Raw genomic sequence first — 12,224 nt, 5'->3', positions numbered from 1 at the left:
GAGAAAGCCAGTTCCCTCCCTACACCCAGCCCACCCTCCATGCTCTGAGATTCTCTGACCTCAGTCACTGGCCTTCCTGGTCCCTCTTGGCTCAATCAGAATCTAATCACCTAAGCCTAGAATTTTGGAGGATCTTTGTTTTTGTGGCCACAAATATGATTATGATATTCTTGCTTCTCCAGCAATTCTTGTAACTCTGGTAGCTGAGGGTGAAGCATTTGGGAAGAAGAAGCCAGAGTCTGGAAAGGCAGACCAAAGATTCAGGGGATCGTTGAGGCTAAATCATTCCTCCTGACCCTGAACTTCAGGACATACTTCCCAGAGTGAGAGGGAGGTGACGGCCATCCTCAAACGGAAGGGCCAACCCTCAGGACTCCGGGGAAGGCGCAGTGACAACCAGCCAGTTACCCTGATGAAAGGAGAAATGGTGCTTGAGGATGAGTACAGGGCTCACAGCTGGTGGTTTCAATGTAGGGAAGATCAGAGACTCACAGAGCCGAAGAAACAGAGAGCAGCACAGAGTAAGAGATGGGAGAAAGTTAGAGAACAGAGTTCACGGACTGAGAGTTAGTGGCAGAGACAGCTAGTCAAAGATCATGAAAGAAAAAGAAAGAGAAAACCAGTGAATGACGCAGACTGAGAAGGGGATAGATCTGGAATCAGGGACACGGTGAAGAGATAGAGAGAGAAACACAGATTTAAAGGCAGTCCTGGGGGTGCCTGAGTGGCTCCGTGGTTGAGCATCTGCCTTTGGCTCAGGGTGTGATCCCAGGGTCCTGAGAGCAAGTCCTGCATCAGGCTCCCTGCAGGGCGCCTGCTTCTCCCTCTTCCTATGTCTCTGCCTCTCTCTCTGTGTCATTCATGAATAAATAAATAAAATATTTTTTAAAAAATGAAATAAAGGCAGTTAGACATGGGCAGATAATAAGAGTCACCAAGTGGGAAAAGAAACAGAAACTTCTAGATACACAGAAACACCACCAGTAGAAGCAGGTGGTCCACAGAACCTACAAGGCTGTGGGGCCACGGGGAATGGGTTGATGAAAGCAGTTCTATCAGTGAAGTTCCAGTAAGGCTCTCTATAAACTTTACAGGTAAAGTAAACATAATAATTTTAAATAAGTGTAACCACTTTGAATGTACTCAACATAAAGTGGTAGGACGAGAACAGAATAACTGCCCTGAAAACTCCGGTTTGCAAAAGAGAAATATGTGAAGCAACCTATAGGTGGTCCCTGGCCCATAGTGCATGTTGTATATTCCAGAAGACAGAGATGTGAGGGCTTCCTACCTGGGAGTAGAGTGACTTTCTTGTTCAGTGAATCTGGCTGATCCAGCTCTGCAATCTGGGAACCTCTCCCTTGCCCAGTGCCTTCCATGGCCATAACTCAGAGAAGCATTGCAGAGGATGCCCTATTGGGAGGGTGGTAGGCACCTTTTTGGGACTTCACTTCATAAGGGCACCGTAGAAATAATAAGTCAGTCAGAGAAAGACAAATGCCACATGATTTCACTCATGTGGAATTTAAGAAACAAAACGGATGAACAGAGGGAAAGGGAAGGAAAAACAAAATAAGATGAAAACAGAAATAGAGACAAACCACAAGAGACTCTAAACTCTAGGAAACAGACAGGGTCACTGGAGGGGAGGAGGTAGGAGGACAAGGTAATTGGGTAACGGACATTAAGGAGGGCACATGATGGAATGAGCACTGGGTGTTACGTGCAACTGATGAATCACTAAACTCTGCCTCTGAAACTAATACTGCACTATCTATGTTAATTAAATTGAATTTAAATTAAAAATTAAAAAAAAAACAAGGGCACAGTAGAATATCCATTTTGGCGTCAGTGACCATTGCTGGTGAGAGTTTCTTATTTAGTTGACTCCTGGTCCATTTGCTTCAAATAAGAGCACAAGTTAATAGGCATAGTCAGAAGTCTTATCAAGTCATGTTTGCCTCTTATATGTTCTGTTCAGTCCTAAATGTGCACTTTTAATCTGAAGATGCATGTCTTAATTTAATTAAGATTTATCTTCCATTTATCTATTTGAATGTTACTTCTCTGCCATTCTCTCCATTCTCCTTCTGGAGCTTCCATTGGCTAATTATCAAACTTTTTATTTTTATTCTCTAGTCATTTATTTCCAGAATTTCTATTTGGAATACACACACACACACACACACACACACACACATATATATACATATACATATATACATATATAATGATTATATATAATGAATTATATATATAATGAATTATATATACATAATGAATTTTATATATATATATTATATATATATAAAGAATGATCACTTCTCGGCCTTTTGGCTAAGATCAAGTATATATATGCAGGAATGAGAGAGATATTGAGAGAGGGAGAGAGAGATCTCCATCTGGGAAACCTAAATGATGTGTATTTTTCTACTATCCTGTTAGTAAATCAAGCAGAACACCATTTTGAGCAATTATCAAGTATTTTCATGTCCTGAACATTCAGCATCATTGTTTATTTTAAATGAAGTCAAAAGAGACCTAGTTTCATCAACAAGTACCTAACAATAACTGTCTTATTTGGTGTTATTTTTCCTCCTGTGAATGAGAATCAAATTATCAGGCAATGGTGCTTCCATGTGAATTTAATTTTAGGATCCTCTCCAATCAGACAGCTAACCAAGAGCCATTCCTTACAAAAAGAAGACACGTGAGTTATACACAGGTGGAGGTAGAAAATGAAGGAGATTAACATGATTTACTAACCTAGTACATATCTTACAGTTTTTACACAGGAAGTGCAGATTGATATCTCTATTCTGGTTTCTGCCATTTTTTTATAGGTCATTAGGGTGGCCATGACCTTGGCTTCAATTCCTGGTTCTCACCATAACCACCCAGGAGGACAGGGTTAGAGGCATTTCAACTCTTCCTGCTGACCTGCCACCCTTTCCCTCTCCCTGTCCTCTGATAAATTCATACATGAGGTTTAGAATTTGGAATTGCCTAATATCTTTTTCTGATCATTGGTGCACACAATCTTAAAAGAATCTGTTACTGAGCAGTCGGTAATGGCTCTTGCTTGAGCTTAGAGAACTCCTAACACAGCATTGTGCTTGATTAGTGATCAGTGGACACAGAGGATGGGACAGGACCAGATAGATACCTATCATCTGTAGTAAGCTGATCACAACTGGTTGTGATCTTAAAATCATAGAATGTTCACACTGAAATGTATTTCAGAATAGATTGAGGCCAATGTGTTCTACAAAGGAGAAAACAGAATCCCAAAGAGAAGTGACCTATCCATAGTCACAGGTAAACTAGTCACCATATGTGAGATGTGGTTTCTCTGAATTTGGTTACCAGAGCCTCTTCTATTTGGCCACACCCTTCCTGACCTGATCTGGAGTCCAGATTCTTACTCCATCTTCTCCATTCATCCCTTGTCATCTCTTCCTATACCCTGTACCCTGTAAGACTATGGACTCTTAAGGACATTCATCCACTCACCCAAAAAAATGTGTTGAGTCCCCACTGCGAGCAAGGCACCATGCTTGGCCCTGGGGTGACAAAAGTTAATAGGACACAGAGACAGTACAGTATAGTGGATTAATGCATGAACATCAGAGTTATCCCAATCTGGATTCAGTATATGTGCTGCCGAAGTAAGCACTCCAATCTGGATTCAAATCTTGGCACTAAACACAGAAACACACACACACACACACACACACACACACACACACACACACGGGAGCTCACAAAAAGATATCAGGTCTTCCACCGACTGAGATTATTATATATTGAAAGATCTTATTCCAGTTAATGATCAACGTAGTCTACTTCCAGATTCTAGAGCTTTTGTCACTGACCCATTGGGTGACCTTGGTCAGGACATGATGGCTCTCTGAGCCTCAGTTTCTCCACATGTATATGAGAAAATTGAACGAGGAGAAGATGAAGGTCTCATTTAGAACTGATGTTGGGGATCCCTGGGTGGCTCAGTGGTTTGGCGCCTGCCTTCAGCCCAGGGCGTGATCCTGAGCGTCTGCCTTTGGCTCAGAGTGTAATCCCAGCTCCTGGGATCAAGTCCTGCATCAGGCTCCTTGCATGGAACTTGCTTCTCTTCCCTGTACCTCTCTCTGCCTCTCTGCCTCTCTGCCTCTTTTTGTGTCTCTCATGAATAAATAAATAAAATCTTAAAAAAAAAAAAAAGAACAACTGAATGAGTGAATGAATGAATGAACCACTGAGTAAATGAATGACTGAGTGAATGAACCCAGGAAGAGGCCACCAGTGGCTATCTGTTCATCTCCAGTCCTCCCTAGTCTTCATTTTCCTGAAGTGAAGAACCCTAAGGCCAGAAGCCCCAGGAGATTGGCTAGCTGTAGGTGTGGTAGTGGTTGTGGGAGGTTTGGAAAGGAAAATAAAAAACACACAAATGTAGGGCAGGAAGGGGCTGAGAAGGGGTGAGAACAAGGGAGAGTCACCACGTCCAGGCATCCAGAGCAAGCTGGGTCTTCGATGCTTTCCCTTGTCTTGAGTTCTTGCTCTTTATCCAGGATGGATTCTTCTTTGTTATGCTGGGGAAACTGAGAAAGGTAGTTTTCCTCAGAAAAGAACTCAGCACAAAGGAGGGCTAGAGACCCCAGGGGGGTGGAGAGGACGGCAGCGGCCTGGGGGAAGGGGTAGCAAATGTCTGAATCTGAAGTAGAAACCAAGGAGCATCTGAGTGAGACCTTGCCACGCTAGAAATTATTTGTGACAGTGTCAGATTTCAGACCAGGAGTTTCTCCCACTTGTCCCACAGGGCCTGGATATCATCTGTTTACTCTGTGACCAACAGAAAAGAAGCTTTGTGACCCATCCATAAAGAAGCAGTCTGGGGGCTTGAGAAACCAGACTGAAAACCAATGTGGCCTTGGTGGTGGTGGCAACACGTATTTGCCTTCTAATTACCCACTAAGTTATCCTCGTATTTTATGTACTTTTTCTGAATGTGTGTTTATTTTACAATGTAAAATGCTGGGGAGAAGAACAAGCATTGGAGACGAGGTGATTGTCAGCTATACTGGAGTAAAAATGAGTCATGAAAACTCCAGAGCAAGCGGATGCAGACCCCAGGCTCCTGGGAAACATCCCCCAAATGACCAACTTCTAAGTCCTTCTGCTTGATTCCAAGGACTACCATTAAAAGATCATGGACTTTGGTTTTTTTTTTTTAATAATTTATTTATTTATTCATAGAGACACACAGAGAGAGAGAGAGAGGCAGAGGGAGAAGCAGGCTCCATGGGGAGCCCGATGTGGGACTTGATCCCGAGTCTCCAGGATCACGCCCCGGGCCGCAGGCGGCGCTAAACCGCTGCGCCACTGGGGCTGCCCGAGATCACAGACTTTGGAGTTAGACTGACCTGCTTTTAAATTCTGATTCCTCACTTTTTTAAAAAAGAGATTTTTATTTTTATTTATTTATTTGACAGAGAGAGAGAGAGAGAGAGCACAAGCAGGCAGAGCAACAGACAGAGGGAGAGGGAGAAGCAGGCTCTGAGCAGGGAGCCCCATGTGGGGCTCTAACCCAGGACCTGGGGATCACGACCTGAGCCAAAGACAAACGCTCAACCAACTGAGCCACCCAGGTGCCCCCTGACTCCCTCACTTAATAAATATGCTCCTTTAGTTAATTATAGCTGTTACTGAGCACTTGATACTTGCCAGGCAATGCTTTGCCTGATTTATCGTTTCCAAACCTCATGACATTGTATTGAACAGGTGCTACAGTCATCAGATTTTACCAACAGCAAAGATAAGGCTCAGAGGTGGCCTCCTGTATAACGTGACGGGAAGAGGGGACACTTTGGATGAGGTTGGCAGAGGGCTGCCTAGGGATGGTGTCATCTGTCCAAAGCTGGGGGTCAGAGGAGAGAACCCCTGGGAGGAGCACCTCTGTAGTTTGTGCACTTGATGAACCCCATGCACAAATGGTGAATGAGCTCCAGAGAGTAGCATCAATTAGCATAAATTTGTCCTCGGTGTCATCTTTATAAAAGGATTTTTTTTTTTTTTAATGATAGGCACACAGTGAGAGAGAGAGAGGCAGAGACACAGGCAGAGGGAGAAGCAGGCTCCATGCACCGGGAGCCCGACGTGGGATTCGATCCCGGGTCTCCAGGATCGCGCCCTGGGCCAAAGGCAGGCAGGCGCTAAACCACTGCGCCACCCAGGGATCCCCTATTTTTTTTATTTTGATGCAGTCAATATCATCCCCCTTCCTTTATGAGTTGTGCTTTTTTTGTTGTTGTTGTTTTGTTTTGTTTTTATGAGTTGTGCTTTTTATGGCAATTTTAAACAAACCATCCTCACCTGAGAACAATCCTTTATGTTTAAATGGTTTTAAAAGTTTTGCTTTCCACATTGCATCATTAATATATCTGGAATTTATTTTGTTGTGGAAGGTTTGAACTAGGGATCTTGTTTCAATGTTTTTTCCAATATGGAATGCCAGTTGCTCCCCCATTACACTGAACTCCTGTATCTATTTTGTACCAAGTTTTCATTTAGAGATGGATGTGTTTCTGCACTCTGTTAGGTGTTTTCACTCAGTCTGTCCACCCTCAAACCAGTCTTCTTTGGTCCTCTTTTAATTAACACATATGTTTTTTATATCTTGGTGCTTTGTGGCATACTTCTTTTCTGTTTTACTTATTCAGAATGGTTTTGGCTTTTCTTATACTTTTACTCTACCACATAAATTTTAGAATCAATATTTCAAGGTCCTTAAAAAACCTGTCAAGATTTTCATCACGATTACATCAAAGCTGTAAATTACTGGGGGCAGCCAAAATATTTACCACACCCAGTCTTCCCAAGTATAAAAACAATGAGCATCACTCTATCTAAGGCCTGTTTAAGTCATTCAATAAAGTTTTATTATCTGAAAAAGAAGTTTTATTATCTTCATATAATTTTTGCAAACTTTGCTTTGGTTTATTTTTAGGTAGCTATCGATTTTACAATTACTGTGAACATAGGATCTTCTCCCCTTTTCAAATATTTAATTGCTTTTGGTGTGTAAGCATGCAATTATCTTTTTGTATACTAATGTGTCATCACAAACTTGGTATATTTTCTCATGAGTTTTAATAGTTTCTCATGAGTCTCTTGGCTTTCAACTGAAGACATGTCATCTGTAATCATTGACAATTCTTTCTTCCTTTACAATCGTTATACCTCTTTGTTAAAAAAAATTTATTACAATCATCATATGGTTTTACCAATATGTGGAATATAATAAATAGTGAAAGGGACCATAACATAAGGGAAGGAGGGAAACTGAGTGAGGAAAAATTAGAGAGGAAGACAAACCATGAGAGGCTCCTAACTCCGGGAAACAAAGGGTTGCAGAAGGGGAGGCAGGTGAGGGGATGGGGTGGCTGGGTGACAGGCATTAAGGAAGACACAGGAGGAGAGGAGCCCTGGGTGTTATACCATATGTTGGCAAGTTGAATTAACTTTTTTTTAAGATTTTACTTATTTGAGAGAGAGAGAGCACATGAGCAGGGGAAAGGGGCAGAGGGAGAAGCAGACTCCCCACTGACCTTAATCCTAGGACCCCAGGATCATGACCTGAGCTGAAGGCAGACATTTAGCCGACTGAGCCACCCAGGCACCTGGCAAATTGAATTTAAATTTAAAACATAAATAAATAAATAAATAAATAAATAAATAAATAAATAATAAAAGTAAACAATAAACAAAAAATATTTTGTTCTAGTTAACACATAATGTTACATTATTTTCAGGTGTACAACATTGTGATTCAACTTCCCTATATGTCATGCTGTGCTCACATGCTGTGCTCACCACATCTGTCACCATACAACACCATACATCATGGACCATGTTCCCTATGCTGTGCCTTTTATCCCAGTGACTCATTCATTCCATGACTGGAAACCTATACCTCCTACTCCCCTTCATCCATCTTACCCATTCTCCATTCCCCACTCCCTGGTCAATAACACATATATATCTCTTCATTTTTATGTCTCATTTATTGCATTGGTCTAAGATCACCAAAATGATTTTGAATGAGAGTGGCCACAGAGGACATCTTGGACTTGTACTGTCTTTGAGGATGCTGCTTCTCTAGTTTCATCACTGAGTATAATATTTGCTGTAGGAATTTGGTAAATACCCTTTACCACATTAAAGATGTTTGCTTTTGTTCCTAGTACAGCTTGTATTCTTATCATGAATGAACATAAAACAATATAGAATGATTTTTATAAATCAATTTAAAGACTCATCTGGCTTTTCTGCCTCAAACGTTTAATTTGCTTGATTGCATTGATAGATTTTCTATTCTTGAACTACCCTTGTATTCCTGAGATGTACCCTCTTTATTTATGAGGGACTTCTTTTTAGTGCACTCAATATCCTAACACTTATTATACTTGTCACTTTGAAATAATTTCAAATGTATAGAAAAAAACTAGAAGAATAGTACAAAGAGCTGTCATAATCCTTTCACTCAAATCCTCTGAATGTTAACATTTTACCACATTTGTTTTATTGTTCTCTTTCTTCCATGTGCAAGCAAGAATGTAATTTTCTATAGTGAGCCTTGAGATTAAGTTGTATACATCAGATTTAGTCATGAATACTTCAGGATGTATTCTCCGTGAATAAGGGCATTCTTCTACAGAACCGCAGTGCAGTCATCGACTCCAGGAAATTCAACATCAACGATTTCCTGACATTTTAATTAGGATTTCCCATCATAGCTTCATAAGAAAAGAACAAGTGTATAATTTTCTTCTTGAACTCTAATTATCACATCAAACATACGGTATCAAAAATAAAAACCACATCCTTAAAAAAAAAAACCCACAAAGTTTCTAACCATGTTTTCCTTGTTCTAGTCTCTGAAATAGCAATGGTGTAGAAATTATCTTTCTTTCTTTTTTTAAAGATTTTATTTATTTATTCATGAGAGACACAGATAGAGAGGCAGAAACACAGGCAGAGGGAGAAGCAGGCTCCATGCAGGGAGCCGAATGTGGGACTCGAACCTGGGACACCAAGATCACACCCTGCGCCAAAGGCAGGCGCTAAATCACTGAGCCACCCAGGGATCTCCGAAATTATCTCTTTCTTATAAGTTATGTAAAAAATTAATCCACCACCTATCATTTCCATATTTGAAGGGAGAAATGTAATCACCAGATTGGAAAATCTTAACCTATTTCTTTTTACAAAGGGAGAAATTCAATTGTCACTTCAAATCTTTGAATGATTATAGCTTTCTTTAGGTTTTGAATTTCTTCCCCAAACCAGAAAGGACAAAGAGAGAGGGAAGACTGGTCATATCTGGTCCCCACTAGAGCATTTCAGCTCAGACCCTTGTGACAACTCCTGAAAAATTAAATTAAAGAGAATCACACCCATGTATATGCTACCTTAATTTCTGAATAAAGCCCAACAGAAAGTCCTAAACCTGGCTAACAACAATTAGCAACACTTTTTTAAAAGATTTTATTTTTTTATTCATGAGAAAGAGAGAGAGAGAGGCAGAGACACAGGTAGAGGGCAAAGCAGGCTCCATGGAGGGAGCTCAACATGGGACTCGATCCTGGGTCTCCAGGATCATGCCCTGGGCTGAAGGCAGAGCTAAACTGCTAGGGCACTGAGCTGCCCTTAGCAACACTTTCAATCAGAGGTGGAGTATACATTGGTGTAGAGAAAAATCTGGAGCTCATCCTAGAAGAAAATAAATATGTCCTATTATTGACCTACAGTCACTGTGTACTCATCTCCCAAACATAACATTTTATTTTATTATTTTTTTTGTATTTAAAAATTGTTTTTATTTTATTTTTTTCTGGTGGTTTTCCTTTTTTATTTTTATTTATTTATTTTTTTAATAATAAATTTATTTTTTTAATAATAAATTTATTTTTTTTATTTTTTTTTAATTTTTATTTATTTATGATAGTCACAGAGAGAGAGAGAGAGGGAGAAACAGGCTCCATGCACCGGGAGCCCGACGTGGGATTCGATCCCGGGTCTCCAGGATCGCGCCCTGGGTCAAAGGCAGGCGCCAAACCGCTGCGCCACCCAGGGATCCCAATAATAAATTTATTTTTTATTGGTGTTCAATTTGCCAACATACAGAATAACACCCAGTGCTCATCCCGTCAAGTTTTTAAATCTCCACCACCACAGAAGAAAGCAAGTGTTACTGACCATTTCACAAAACTGGAAAGGGAAGCTCAGACAGGTGAAGTCATGGGCTCAGCAATTCAGTGCTAATAACATAGGACTATGATTCAAGCTATGATCTGTCTGACTCAGCCCTCTGTTCTTTCCACTCCTGTGCTGAAGAGAAGACCACAAATCCCATTATCTCTCCCACTTCTCCCTCTCCTCCCATCATCCCATATGTCCTAGGCCAGACTTCTGTCCCAGACAGAAACTGAATATGCAGAAATCCTACACTGATTCACTGTGTACATTACCCACTATGTGCCTGGTGCTGAGCCAAGTGCTTGGGGCGTGCGGATGAATGGAGTCTAAAGTTATCCTTGAAGGATGTCCTCACACTAGGGACAAATCTTCTGTTTTCCAGCCAGGAAGGAGAAAGAGAATCTTTGGACCACAGGACTACATACTACACATCCATCCATCCATTCATTCATTCATTCAATAAATACATGTTAAAACCAACCAAGTGCCAGGCACTTTCCTAGGTATAGATGAAAACTCTAAGGTGTAATGAAAACTCGAAGTCCCTGTCCTCTTGAACCTTGTAGAAAATGAGGAAGTTATGGTTCCTGAGCACAGCTTACATTCTATGAAGGAGCTTCTATTCTCTCCTGTCAGTGGTGGGAATCAGGTTTTGGGGATGCAGTTAGGTCCATTGCTTCAGCATTGAGGACTTACTGTGTTTTCTTCCCACCCTTAGGGTTCAATGGGATAGATGGAGGCTCAACAGAGAAAGACAATTAGCTTGGGTTGGACAGAAGTGAGTTCTCACCCTGGCTTCAACTGACTCCCTGTGTGAACAGCCTTCTCTGGGCTTCAGCCTCTCCATTCATAAAACATGATCACATCAGTGATCTCGCTGGCAATAGCAAAGCTCCAATGGGACTTTGGAAAACCTGTAAAGGTTTTTGGGGGTTTCAAAATGATTGGAGAGGCCTACTCATCTCTAGTGGGTGAGGGCTGAGGATGGCAGACATCGTACATTGCACAGACAATCCTTCACACCTAGCAAGTGTCAACATCTTGCATGACTTTCAAAATGTCCCATAGTTGTGAGTCATGCTGCTATGAACATTCATGTATAAGCATCTGTTGAAATACCCTTTTAAATTATTTTGAGTACATACCTAGGAGCAGAATAGCTAGGTCATACAGTAATTCTATGTTTACCTGTTTGAGGAAGGACTGAACTGTTTTCCACAGTGTTGATAAATCCATACAATGGAATATTATTAAGTCATAAAAAGGAATGAGGTCCAGATCCATGCTATAATATGGACAAATCTTGAAAACACTATGCTAAGTGAAAAGCCAAAAACAAAAGATCACCTACTTTTATAAATCCATTGTACGAAATTTCCAGAATAAGTAAATCTATAGACACATAAAGCAGACTAGTCTGCTAGTCATGCCCCAAGCGGACTTGGGGAAGAGAGGAATGGGAAGCAACTGGTTAATGGGGACAGGTTTCTTTCTGGGGTGGTGTCTCAGAACTAAATAGAGATGATGGTTGCACAACACTGTGAATGCAGAAATGTCATTGAATTGTGCACTTGAAGATGGTCAACTAGTAAGTTTATGTTATATGAATTTTACTTTCATTGTAAAGTTTTTTAATGTCTCGCTGGACATTTTTTAAAAAAGATTTTATTTATTTATTCATGAGACACACACACACACACACACACACACACACACACACACAGAGGTAGAGACACAAGCAGAGAGAGAGAAGCAGGCTCCATGCAGGGAGCCTGATGTGATCAGGCCCTGGGCTGAAGGCGGCGCTAAACAGCTGAGCCACCTGGGCTGCCCTTGCTGGACATTTTGAAGGTGAAACATCTGTTTATATGAGCCAAGTACCAAACTCACATGATGTATAAGCACAAAATACCCTTTGTCCAGTTTTAATAAGCACTGATTTTTTTTTCAGGAATGCAACCACCATGTAAATT

This window comes from Vulpes vulpes, chromosome 14 (assembly GCF_048418805.1).
Source record: "Vulpes vulpes isolate BD-2025 chromosome 14, VulVul3, whole genome shotgun sequence".
Classification (NCBI taxonomy): Eukaryota; Metazoa; Chordata; class Mammalia; order Carnivora; family Canidae; genus Vulpes; species Vulpes vulpes.
Note: the sequence above shows the minus strand (reverse complement) of the source record.